This window comes from Meleagris gallopavo, chromosome 22, assembly GCF_905368555.1.
Source record: "Meleagris gallopavo chromosome 22, MGAL_WU_HG_1.1, whole genome shotgun sequence".
Lineage (NCBI taxonomy): Eukaryota > Metazoa > Chordata > Aves > Galliformes > Phasianidae > Meleagris > Meleagris gallopavo.
Window position 1 is genome coordinate 4,543,429 of NC_139425.1, and position 12,294 is coordinate 4,555,722.

At 42.7% G+C, this 12,294-nt stretch overlaps 1 long non-coding RNA gene across 1 annotated transcript in view; it reads left to right on the forward strand.

The window, feature by feature from the left end:
• LOC146542947 (uncharacterized) overlaps positions 1–8,450 on the forward strand; it is a 55,942-nt gene extending 47,492 nt beyond the window's left edge. The window contains exons 7-8 of the long non-coding RNA XR_014887760.1: positions 5,031–5,157; positions 5,676–8,450. This is a non-coding gene — a long non-coding RNA (uncharacterized LOC146542947). The remainder of the gene's footprint in view (positions 1–5,030; positions 5,158–5,675) is intronic.
• Positions 8,451–12,294: the final 3,844 nt, after the last annotated feature.

Genomic DNA, 12,294 nt, shown 5'->3' on the forward strand with positions numbered 1-12,294 from the left:
TCTGCTGTAAATGGATAGGTTTGTGCAAATTAGAGAATCCTATCCCTAGTTTCAGCTGAGAGTAATATCTCCCACAGCAAAGGATCTGCGTAGACTTTGATGCATTTCACTCGAAAGACCATCTAATAAATTGAATAGTTGTGTACTCTCCTGCAACCTCGAGGGCTGTGAGCTTCAGTGGGAGCTGCTTTGCAGCCAGTAGCAACTAGTCGCAATTTGTTATTAAAACTGCAGCTCCCCACTGCTTGCTGCTGCTGACTACCGTGAGGTTGGAGTCTGCTCAAGAAATGCAGAGAAAGCAGAAACTGAGAATATTCCCAAGCTCACCTTTTAATGAAGGCATATGGCATTCAGGATATTGTTATTCATGTAGTAATTGGCAGCGGCCTACACGTATTTATGGTAGCGCTCATCATGCTTGGAAAATTTTGGAATTGCTCCATTTTTATGGGCCATAAAAGCAAAGTTAAAGTATATAGCGAATACAAAGAAGCATGAATAAGTCCTTATAATTATACCCCGATATTTATGTATGCACACACAGCCATCAGGCAAGGAGACATTTTTTTCATAGCTATTACTGAACTAAAGAGCAAACTACATCTACGTTGTGCTAAGTCCAAATTAGTAATTGTGATTTTTAACTGTCAAGGGAAAAATCGTATGTATGGGCCTGAGACTTTTCCTGGGTATCCTTGGCTGTATGTGAACTGGAAAGAAATATGATGAACCAGAGTATTCCCAATCAGCTGCTAAGCTTGATTCAAACATTCGAATTTAAGCTGGGACTGCACCAGCTCAGAGAGGGAGGGGACATCTTTTTATAGGCATTTTTCTATGGAGAACTTAAAAAGTCCTTTTTTTTCCTTTTTCTCCTTTTTTATTGGATGGAGAACCTGTAGTTTTCTCTGTCTAGTGATCCTTCCAGAGAGATGTGGATGTGTGGTTTATGTTCTTACTCAGTAAAATTTCTGTTTTAATCTGTAATTGTAGAATTACACTTCTGCTCCTGTAGCTATAGAGTTACCCATATTGATATTCTAATTCAGTATTTTATATTAATGAAACCTCTTTTTTTTTTTTTTTTCAGTAGGCTGATTTAAGCTGGAAATAAGAGCATTTATGCAAGAATAAGGATTTCACATGGAAAGATAAGAAACAATTGTGGTTTAAGGCCACAGATTTCAATTTTTGCTACTTGAGAGGCTTCTCTTTTGAAAGGATGGTGCTGAGAGGAGGATATACAAATAAATATTATGTGCCAATACTGGAGCCTGCGTCTGTGACGATAGATTCCAGATAGATAATCTGGAATTGAAATAAGAAAGTTCATTTGTTTGTGATCCAAATTCACTAAAACTCAGCTAATGTTTTATGCAGACATTTTGGATGCTTCTCAGTTGTATGAGGGGTGCTCAGCTGGGCTCACAGCAGTTCCACATTCTGTATATAGGAGCTAAAGACCTAAATACTAGTTTTGATAATGATCTGCAGATGCTGACCTTGTAATTCTCATATACAGTGTTTAAAAATGAGTCTTTGAGACTCATCTCTCTCTTTCCCCCAACCAGAAATTGTAGCATTCCTGTTCTGTCTTAATATTTGAAATATAATGCTTGCAAAGACCACCCCAGTGAGGCAGGATTTTGTACTTCTCTATTAGAACCTCTCTCTTTCTACTTTGACAGCTGGTGTTGCAGGTAGGATTCTTTGGCTCACAGCATCTGGGCTGAGAAATGTTTTCTCTCCTTGGAGTCTCAGGCACTTCAGAATAATCCTTCAGAAACCATTTATCAGACTGAACACTGAAATGTTTGGTAAAATTTACAGCAAACCACCCTCTTTCTCTACCTACACAGTTGCCCCAGCCTCACAGCAGAGCAGTTGTTAGCAGATTGGTTAATTGCCAGCGCTTTGCTGATGTTTGCTATTCTGAGCTCCATTCCTACTGATATGGAAATGACCTTAAACCCTTGTTCAGAATTAAAATGGGATTTGTTCTGAAGTTTACAAATTTCTCGGGCAATTACTTTTTTTCTGGTAACTGACTCTCAGCATTTGTACTGGTGCTTTATGCTGGCAGGAGAAGGAAAAGGAGAGTTGTATCAGTAAGGTACTGGCAGGCAGAGCAGATGTGCTTCAGCCCCTGGCTCCTCAGAAATCCCAGCTGTGGAACAAGGTTTGGTCTACCGTCTCCTCATGAGAAATGGAGCGATGGTACTTCACTTCTCGATTTTTTAAGATGCATTCATTTAGATTGGAAGGTCTTTGTGAGAAAGATTGCTTCTGTAGGATTGGATAGAACCTAAACATATTAGCATCAAGAAAGTTTAGGATGACACGATAATATTCAGAAAGGCAGATAAAGGATGTGAAAGAGAGAGATCAAATAAAAGGGTGCTCTTGCAACACTTCTGTCCCTAGAATGAAACCAGAATCTTCAAAAATCTTGTGAAACCACTTGTTCTCCAGAGCTTACTACTTGAAGTTTTTTGGACCAGTGGTATTTCAATTGTTTGGATAAAGCTGGAGGAATATCAAAACTTTTGGGTGCTGACTGGAGACCTCCAAACTGTCTGAGGTTTCTCTACCATTGACATAACCACGGTCTGTGGCTTTCAACAATAATGTTTGTGCTGATTTTAGCAATTCAAATCCAGATGCAGCAACTGTGCTTGGCAAGACAGATGAGCCGCAGACCGCTTCTATCTATCTGAATGTGGAATCTCTTTTGGTAACCAGTTTTCTGCCAGCACACACAACCAAATTCTCATACAGCTTCCCTGGTGTGCTGGAGCACAGTCAGTACCATGAATATCTGTGTGGATATAAACAAGCTGGAAGCTTTTCTTTCGAGTACCTTACTTGCATATCTGGCTGATATGAATGATTGCAACATGCAGCTGAGTGAGCTTTTGCAGGCTTTATGGCATTCATTTTCTACAGGGAAGGAACGTCTCACTTGAAAATGGAAAGTGCAATAGGGAAAAGGATCATCTTCTAAAACTGTATGTAGGAAAGCATTTCATAGAATGATGGCAAACATGATGTTTTAGAGGTGTGCAAGTATCCAGGCTCACCTTGGGGAGCCTTGCACTACTCCAAGGTGAGGTGCTCTCTGCATCTGCAAGGACGGTGTGCTGACTGATGTTAGCCTCTACTGCCCATCAAAGGCCTCATCCTGCTGTGGTCCAAGGGTCAGCAATTGGCAGCAGGGCTGTTTGGAAGGGCAGAAGGCAAATCTCATCAGCATAATGGTGACTGCTTACAGTCTTGGGATGTGACAGGATATTGAGGGCTGCCAGGGAAAGTATAATAATAATAGACTTAACTGAAGCTTTGATTCAACTTTATGAACAGGAGAGAGGCAATTCACGTTGCTTACCCAGAAGCAGTGCTTGCACTGGGGACTTGAAGGGAAATATTCAATTAGAAGTATCACTTCACAAGGGAAAATTCTACCTGGAGTGAGAAATGAAATGTGAAAATTCAGTGGGAGCTGGATTTTCTTCGGGGATGCTCAATGGAGAGTTTGTTTTAGTAGCCAAGCTCCTAATGGAAAGATAACTTCATCCTTAAATCTCAAGTGATTTCTGCCAATTCATAACAATTTACACCTACAGGGCATCGGCAAATTAAGTCCAACCACATCACTGTCATGAAGCAAAGTATTGAGTACACTGAAGCATGGAAAGACTGGCTTACAGAATGACATATGTTAAGGAAAAGAAATAAAATTCAGGAGTCCCAAATCCCAGTTGCCTGCTGTAATCACTGTATCTTGTTTTTTAATCCTCTTCCACTGCTGGAAATAAATGAATTATTTAGGTACTGCCTGACCATTTTTCTCTCTCCTTTTTAGCATTTTATGCCTCTGCTTTAATTCATTCTCAGTATTTTTTCCATTTTAGTTTCTAGCAATAACATTATTAAATTTCACGTCTGCTTCCGTTTTTATTTCCATCTTTCACCAAAAAGATATAAAGTGAAATGAATCCAAATGAGAGAGCTTTTCTCTTCAAACCTCTCTCAGTATCATCGTTTCCTTAATTAAGTAATTGAAGCTCTCCCAACACACATAACGTCATTCAATCTACTGCGGTCTCTTGTATTTGCTGGCACTTAAGATTTGTTCCTATAGGGGAGTATTTTTCTAGTCCATTAGCCTCTTCTACATCTTTCTTCTAATAACCTCTAAGGCCTGGTCCTCCTGGTACCCCATTGCTTGCATGCAACACAGCTTTAAAACAAGGAAACAACAGAAATACAAGAAATACTATAGTATTTTTCATGAGGCTGTCTGCCCTAAGACTCATGTGGGACCAAACTTGATAGATCTGACTTCCTTCCTTGCATTTCTGGCTGAGAAGTCATATTGCTTGCCTTATTTTCATGTTTGTGCTCTTAGTTTCTTTCTTTGAAGTGAGGGATTTTACATTATTAATCACCAGTTTCCTGCCCTGACATCTTAGACTGTTCAAACCTCTCCTATCACCTCCTTGCTGAGTACTCGCTGTCCTCACTGGATTCTGGAATGGCATATTTCTGTGCTGAGAATCCTGGCCAGAAGAGTTTCCAGAGCAGAAATACATTTTCAAAGGATAAACAATGTGTAGCCAATGCAAAAATATGGCAAATTGAACTCCTCATGACAAGATCTAATTGTAGGCCCCATTACATTAGATAGATCCTCAACACATCCAGTATGATGTAGCAGTGGCTGCAGCTGTCTGGAGGTTCAGAACATTTTTTCTGTTGAAAGTTTCTCAATAGAAGATTGTTTCACTATATATTTTATGAAAAGGGTTCTTTCATTCTAGATTGGGACCAGAGAGGACTGAAGAACAGCTGATGCTTTACGTTCCTTCTCCTCCTTTGGGGACATGGAATCAATTCCCCCTTTCCTTCCACTCATATCCTTGTGATGCTAAATCTGATGAGGGATGAAGAAGTTAATTTCAACGACAGACATTTTCCCTGTGAATTTAGAAAGATTAAAAAGAGGCGATCCTATTGCAACTGTGTTTCAGGTTTGGCCAGAGGTGTAAAGAAGCCCAGGAGTGAGCAGTGAATGGGACTATACTGTGGATATGACAACAGTGGAGCTAAGCAATGGCTGCTGCTGATTTTGGGTTTTGGCCACACAGAGAATTAGAGGTAATTGCACAGGTGTGAGAGAAGGAAATAAAAGGAATGAACTGAAATTTGAGCTTTGAAAAGAAATAGCTAATAAGAGTTTTATTTATACTGAAGAACTGCAGGAGCCCTAAACAGGCTCCAAGGCTTAAAATCTCACACCCAATGGAAGAACAGAATTTTTCAGACTCCTTAATCTCAGGTCCTTAAGAAAATTAATTTGAAGGCCTGACATCCACACTTTTGTTTATTTATTTATTTTTTTCTTTTGGTGAGTTTCCTTGCAGTTTCTCACTGAAGTCTTCACTCTCTTGAACAGAGCTAACTCCAGCTCTGTGTCTGAATTATTCCCATCCCACAATTTCCATCAAATTATAGTTGCAACAGTATGATAGTAAGGAGATGATCCAGATCCACCCGAAAGAACTAATTCCAAACAGAATTAGTTAGTGTGTGTGTGGATGATATTAGCAGGAATTCATTCCGGTCTTCCCTTGCCAGTAGTTTCTCATCAGGGACCTGTGTGACGTCTTTTGCAGGCTGAGCATCTGTAAACCCAACCTGTGACAGTTCGACTCATTGTGCATCTGGTGAATGAGCGACCTCCCGCCTTACAGCCACTAAAGCAGAGGAATTTCACCATCGATCTGGAGAAGCACTTGAGAGAATGGGAGTAACAGGGCAATAAAGATTGCAATATATCATCAGACTCAGCTGCTGGCCCGTATAGATCAGAGCTGCATTAAGATCATTACAGCCTGCCTGAAGTGATATAAAGAATAAGCCAGCTCTATGAAGGGAAAGGGGAAGAGCTGCTGATAAAGAAACAAAACCAAACTAAAGAGGAAAGAGAAAAATCAACCACACAATTTTTTTTTTTTTTTTGCCAGCCCAGGCAAATGCCTTGAATTTCCACTCTGCTGGAAGCTGCTGTTGGTGAAACACATGCACTAGTTAAAGCAAATAGTTAGGGCCCCACTCCTCTAAGAAACATCCATTTCCTCAAATGAATGAATTACACAAAAAGAAAGGAGGAAACAGCCAGAAAATAGGGAAGAAACAAGGGTTGTGCTTTCCAGTCCCATTTGCTCTGCACAGCCCGCTGACAAGTGTCCCATGCTGGCCTAACCCCACAGCTCTGCTTTGCCACGTGGGCTTTGCCAGGATCCTGCCCAGCTGCACCTGGAGCACACAGCTGGGTCTGGCAATCTACCAGATGTTCTGCCAGAGAAAGCTGTGCTCCGAGCTGAAAAATGCAAGTGCAGAAGTAAAATCCCACTAGGCTACATCTGCCTATGCTTACTGCAGTGGAAATGGAAGCATTTCTACCAGCTGATGATTGGTCCTGCAGGTATTCAGCTTTCAGTGAGCATGTTTGTTTCCTGGGCATTTTCTTCTTTCTGTGTCCCTGCAGATCACCTGAACTCTCTGAGGCTGTAAAGAAGCCGAACTTGGAGAAAGAGTGATTGCAAAATCCCAATCACACTTGGGACTCTTTGTCACTGCAGATAAAGATAAGAAAAAATTCCTTCTTCTGGCCCCAGTTCATTCATTGCCTGGAAGGAAATGTGCTTTATTTGCCACCTTCGTACAGAAGAGGTAAGAGTGATTTCACGCTTTGTGAAGAATGGAAAATCTTCCATTCATAGAGGAGGAACGTGGGACTTCTATTCCTTTGCCCGATGCTCCCCGAAAATGTTTAATTTCTTGTGGGTTTGCCTGCTCCCGTAGGACTATGATGCCTCCAACAAACTGCCCACTTAAGTAGATACTCGCAGTGCATTGAGCCAGGTGTGCTAAGCTATTAAACACATTTTTATCAGCAGGCAAGGGCTTCTAGTCAAATTGGAGAAACCTTAATCCTCCCAAACAGAGCGAAACCTCCCTGCAGATAAAAGACCTGTCTGGCTCGCTCCAGAGGGAGTTGGTGACATGGCTGCGCCCTCACCTCCTTCTCCCTTAGGAAAATATGGCCCTGCGGGAAGAGTGGAGAGGGAAGATCAAAGGGAGTTGCAGTCTAGCTCCCTGCTTCCAGCAACAGAAAGGCTAACCCGTCATTACGGCGAGCAGCCTATTAGAGGTGAACTGCAAGTGGAAGAATGCACGCTCGGGATCACTGGCAGACAGAGGAATTGGGGCAATGCCACTGCGTAGGAGAGATTTGGGCTTGGGAGGGGACCTTGCTGCTTCCCACTCCTTTGGCAAGGTAAAGCCCAGGTGTGTCCCTGGGAATCCCTAGCATTTTAACTCATTTAGGAGTATTAATGAGTGGATGGTGGTTTTCACCTGCACAACTTGTAGGTAGTTCTGGGCTGGATTCCCCACTGCACCACACCCCTACAAAACCTCTCACTCTCAATTTCGTCCCTTCCGCAGAGAATAAAAAGTAAATGTCCTCTTCGAAAGTGGCTTTCTTGCCTTTCACCCTCTGGCTTTGGGCAATGGGGAGGGAGGAGGGCAAAAGGGCAAACTTCCTCGAAGGTGTAAAGCAGGGCTAGGAAAGTGAAATGATTCTGCAGAAAGTGAGTGCAGCAGTGCTGGAGTGGGAGCAGGCTGGGCAAGTTCTGCACTTTCTCCTCTGACTAAGTACTGGCTGCCGTGGGATGGGGTCCAGCTAATTATCCGCTTGTGGAGGTTGGGTAAATAGTCTTAGTGAGACACTGAAGGGTGTTGGTAAAAGCATATTTTTCAGCTGGCTTTTTGAGATAAGCTAAATGGAGATTATCTGCTCAACAGCTCACCCGCATGAACTTGCAGCATTAGCTTCACGGTATCCACTTTACCTGTTCTCTCACTGTAGACATCAACTTACATCTTTCCAGCACAGATTTGTATTCTTAGACACAAAGATCAGGCATGGGGAGTCAAAGATGAGCTGTGGAGCAATCAAGGCTTAATTAATTAGTGATCCTGCAGACTGTTCAGATGGAGAAGGCTGTATTGATGTGGAGACAGTGTAGGAATTGGGGTTACTTTCACCCTGTGGATGGGTCTGCCCCTGGGATATGTGTATCTAGGCTGGCCTGAAATTGCAAATGCAATTGTTGGATAAAGACAGCCCTGGGTGGCACCACTGCTGCCTTTAGAAAAGGAGCAAAGCACAGTGCCCAACAACAGGTCAAACTGCTGGAGCAGCTGAATGAATCAGGCAAGCCCCTACCACCCCCAGAAGATGCTGGGGTATGCATTTCCCAGCATGAAACCAGTTCTTCTGGGGGCAGTGGAGTTGGACACAGGCCACGGTTTCTCTGACTCCTTTGCCTACCATTACTGTTGCATCCAGCCTGGAGCCAATCTTGCAGTGGATACAAGGAATGGGGGGATGTGTTATGGCCTTTTGGGAAGTTTTTGCTGTGTCTGGCCTCCAGACCACAGCTAGAGATATCCAGGCTCTTGTTTTACAAAACTTCATCATCTGCCTATTAGCATTTTGTGCATCCCATGGTTTGAGTGTCTTTTATCCAACTTGCTGCACAGGAAACTGTCTCCAAACAGGGAATTTCCATCTAGCAAGCAAGTAGTTATTAATAATAAATAAAAGCAACCTCTTACATGGATGGAGCACCTCTCATTGAAAGAAATAGATCCCAAGGTGTTATGCTGACATGTTTCTACTTTTAGGAATCATCCTCATATGGATTTACAGCACAGAGACATTTTATCTTGTACCAAAGCACAATCACTTTATCCAGTGCTAACAGCAGCAGTCCCAGGGGTTGAATGAAAGCTATATTTGCTGGAATTAGCAGCTAATAGTGACTATGACTTGTTTTGCATATTTTTATGAATATCCTTTAATCTCATCTGATACTTAGAAGCTCTGACTTTCTGTTTGTCACAATGAGATCTGTGCCCTCACCTTCCTTTGAGCCCAGAGCCCACTTTTGCTGAAGCACTCTGGCACAAACAACCTCTCAACCTTCACCAGAGAGAATATTTGCTTTCTGATAGGCTGAATTTACATACTTCTCCTTCTTATGTGAGTGCACGTGTGTTAGGATGAGAAGTTTTAAAACAAACAGAGTTATCCCCAGCTGCTAAGTTCTGACATGTACTTTAAATAGGTAACCCCAGAGATGTGGTGCGTTATGAAGGAGGGGAGAGCTAAACTGGCTTAAGCAATGCACTGATCACAGAATTATCATCTGCTATCATACAGTTTGCCATTAGACCCAGCTGCTGCCAACCTGACCAGTGCATTTCTTCAAGCTAAGCTAACAAAGCACTTATTTGTTATCCAGGGAACTACCTCTAATAGACTTCCAGTGAAATAATATTTGCTTTCCAACCCTACTTTGAATCCCACTCACTTTGTTAAAAAGATTGCCTCTGGCTGTCTCTGCTGGTCTAATCTAATAGTTTCTAGTTTGTACAAGCAAAGCGCTTTCAGCCAACTATATAAATAACTTAGAGAGAAGAAGACACTTTTACAGCGCTCTGTGCCGGGTGCTATAGAACATGACAGATTAGTAAATGACGCCTCAGTGGAGCTCATCTGGGAACCTCTGTCAGTTGAATATGAGCAATTACAATATTGTATTTGGGCTGAAAGGGTTGTCTGTCTTCTTACAAAAAGGCTAACAAGAAAAATAATTCCTGTCTTATTTCTCCTGTGCATGAAACCGATCTAAGTGGCTCTAGCCCTTTTTCTCTTCCCCTCCCATTTCAGGAGCGGGGGGGGGTGAGGGGGGGGGGGGGAAGCAAGCAAGGAGAAAAAAGAGGGTTATTTTCTTTCTGTTTTCACTTTTGGTTTGAATTGAAAATGAAGAAAGAATAATATTAGGAGACGGGGCTCCCTGAGGTTTGAGAGTGGATGTTATATCAATATATCAAAGAGCGCTTTCTGCCACCCGCCTCTTTTCCTCCAGCAGTCCGGTGTGCTGCTAAAGGCACGAGTGCCCCACGCCTGTTGGAGCCGCTCGATTTATCTCAGCTCACCTGCTAAGAGCACCGAGGGCCTGGAGGTTCAAAGCGTTGTCCGAGGTTTACCCGTGCTGGTTTTTTTTTTTGTTGTTGTTGTTAGAAATGCTGAGGCAGAGCATCATCCAGAAGAAAATATACCGTGCAAGCTGGGATTTCCAAAGGAAAAAAAATCACATCCTATTGAAACTGCCTGCAGGACTAGAGGGCTGATCCCACATGTCCTCCTCTTGTACCACTCAAATTACACCAAATAATCTTCCTTTGTGGTAGTCTGACATCAGATTTTGCCTTTATTTTCCTTTCTATTATTACAATTATTTTTTTTCTGATGAACCACCCCCGTACCAACAGTTTCTTTTGTCTTCATATTCTTCTCACTGCAGCCAGTTAGTGGGGCTTTTTTCAGACCTGCAAATAATTGCATGCAATCGCAAGCACATGAATGTACAATAGCAGAAAATTATGCTCCTATTAAGCATGGTCCTGCTCCTCCAGAGCAGAAAATTCCCTCTCCATCCTGCTATTAAACGATGTGTGCCATGCCTTGACCAGGCATTGCTGTTATTTAGGGGAGTCTGGAACATGATGAAGCTGGAGCAGTCTGAGCATGAGCCTGCTCTTTGCTGTGCCACACAGACCCTGGCATTTCTGGGCTCGCCATCAGTTTCTGTAGCCCAATAGCTTCTGTAGAAGGACGCAGAGCTGTGATGAGAGGTGACCAAGCAGCTGCCATTCACGGGACCCATGTGGATCTAAAATCTGCTTTTGGTTTTGCTCACGCTGCTGCATCTTATGCCTATGCATGCTGTGTGCCAGCAGCAATGGGCAGAATCTGACTTATTTCTCCCATACCAGACAATCACACTGTATTTTATATATTTTATACTCAAAATATATCTGAAAACAGAGATGTGAAACTGAGATCATTTCAAGCAAATCAGCCAGTTTTCATCCTGAAACATACATGATGCCATGGGCCCCATTCATGGCAGCTGGAAGTGATGGCAAGCCCTGTGAGATGAGGGGAGCAGATTGCCAGCTCCTGGTGCTCAAGAGGTGTGTAACAGCATTTTGATATCTGATTTTCTCCTTATTTTGCTTTGCTGGTTCCCAGGTGGAATAATTAGAGATTGTCTATTACCAGGTAGAATGCACCCATACAAGAAAACAGCGGTGCTGGATGTAAGGTTACTCCTTTAAAAATAAGGCCTGGGGAGAAAATTAAAGGTGTCAGCATAGATGGTCTGAATGAGCTGGCAGCTGTTCTAAACCAGGGCTTTGGGCTCCGTTCACTGATTTGCCCACTATGTCCATGTTTGATCTGAGACTCTTTTTGGTGCATCCGAGCTGTGAGCTCCATCAGGGAGGCTCTACTCTGCAGCTGTGCAATATGCAGAATGTGAAAAACAGTTATGTTTTAAACTGCACATGGATTTGCATTTAGAAAATGAATTCAACCTCTTTCATTTATATAAAAAGTAGACAATATCTCCCCCAGGTTTTCAGTACTTTCTGACAGACTGAGTTCTAAAATGTGAAGTTTGTAAGTCTGATTTCAGTCTTGACCACTTTTACTTCAGCATTGGGCAGTGTATTCTCAAGGATAGGTGAATGCAACTTTCTAAAACTCTGCAGACACATTTTAGAAAGAAAAGTTTGTTGGAAGTCTGACTATTTGTGTGGGGTAGAAATAGGCAGCATTTGGCAGTCTCAGCAGAGTTAGGGTTGTGCTGCAGGGATCAGTGTGTTTCAGATTGGATGCCTTAAGCGCTTGGCAGCAGCTGGAGAAGCACCATGGTGGCAGGACAGGGACTGCCTGCACTTAGCAATAACCACATGAACATTCGATGAGCTCACAAGCAGGGTACCAGCAAGAGTAGGGCAGCATCTAGTATCCTGGCCATGTGTTTCCCATGAAGCCTGCCTAAAATGAGTGGTTAGACCCACAAATAGTTATGGGACAAAGCAGAGCTAGCTCTAGTATTTATTATGCAAATGTTGTCATTTAGTTGTGCCTTGTCATGGAGATCCACAGTGAAATATTGATGGCTGTGTCCACCCATTTTGGTTAGTGTTACACACTTAAATACATCTATAGATCTGGGTTTATGACCATGTGCCTGTATGCAATGATATAGTCCTCCATCTCCTCTTCTCCTGGCCCACAAAAAGAAAGGGGAAGCATTACTCCACCATCCCCCAGTTGTCCCAGTTCCCAGCAGTGAGTTTTGGTCT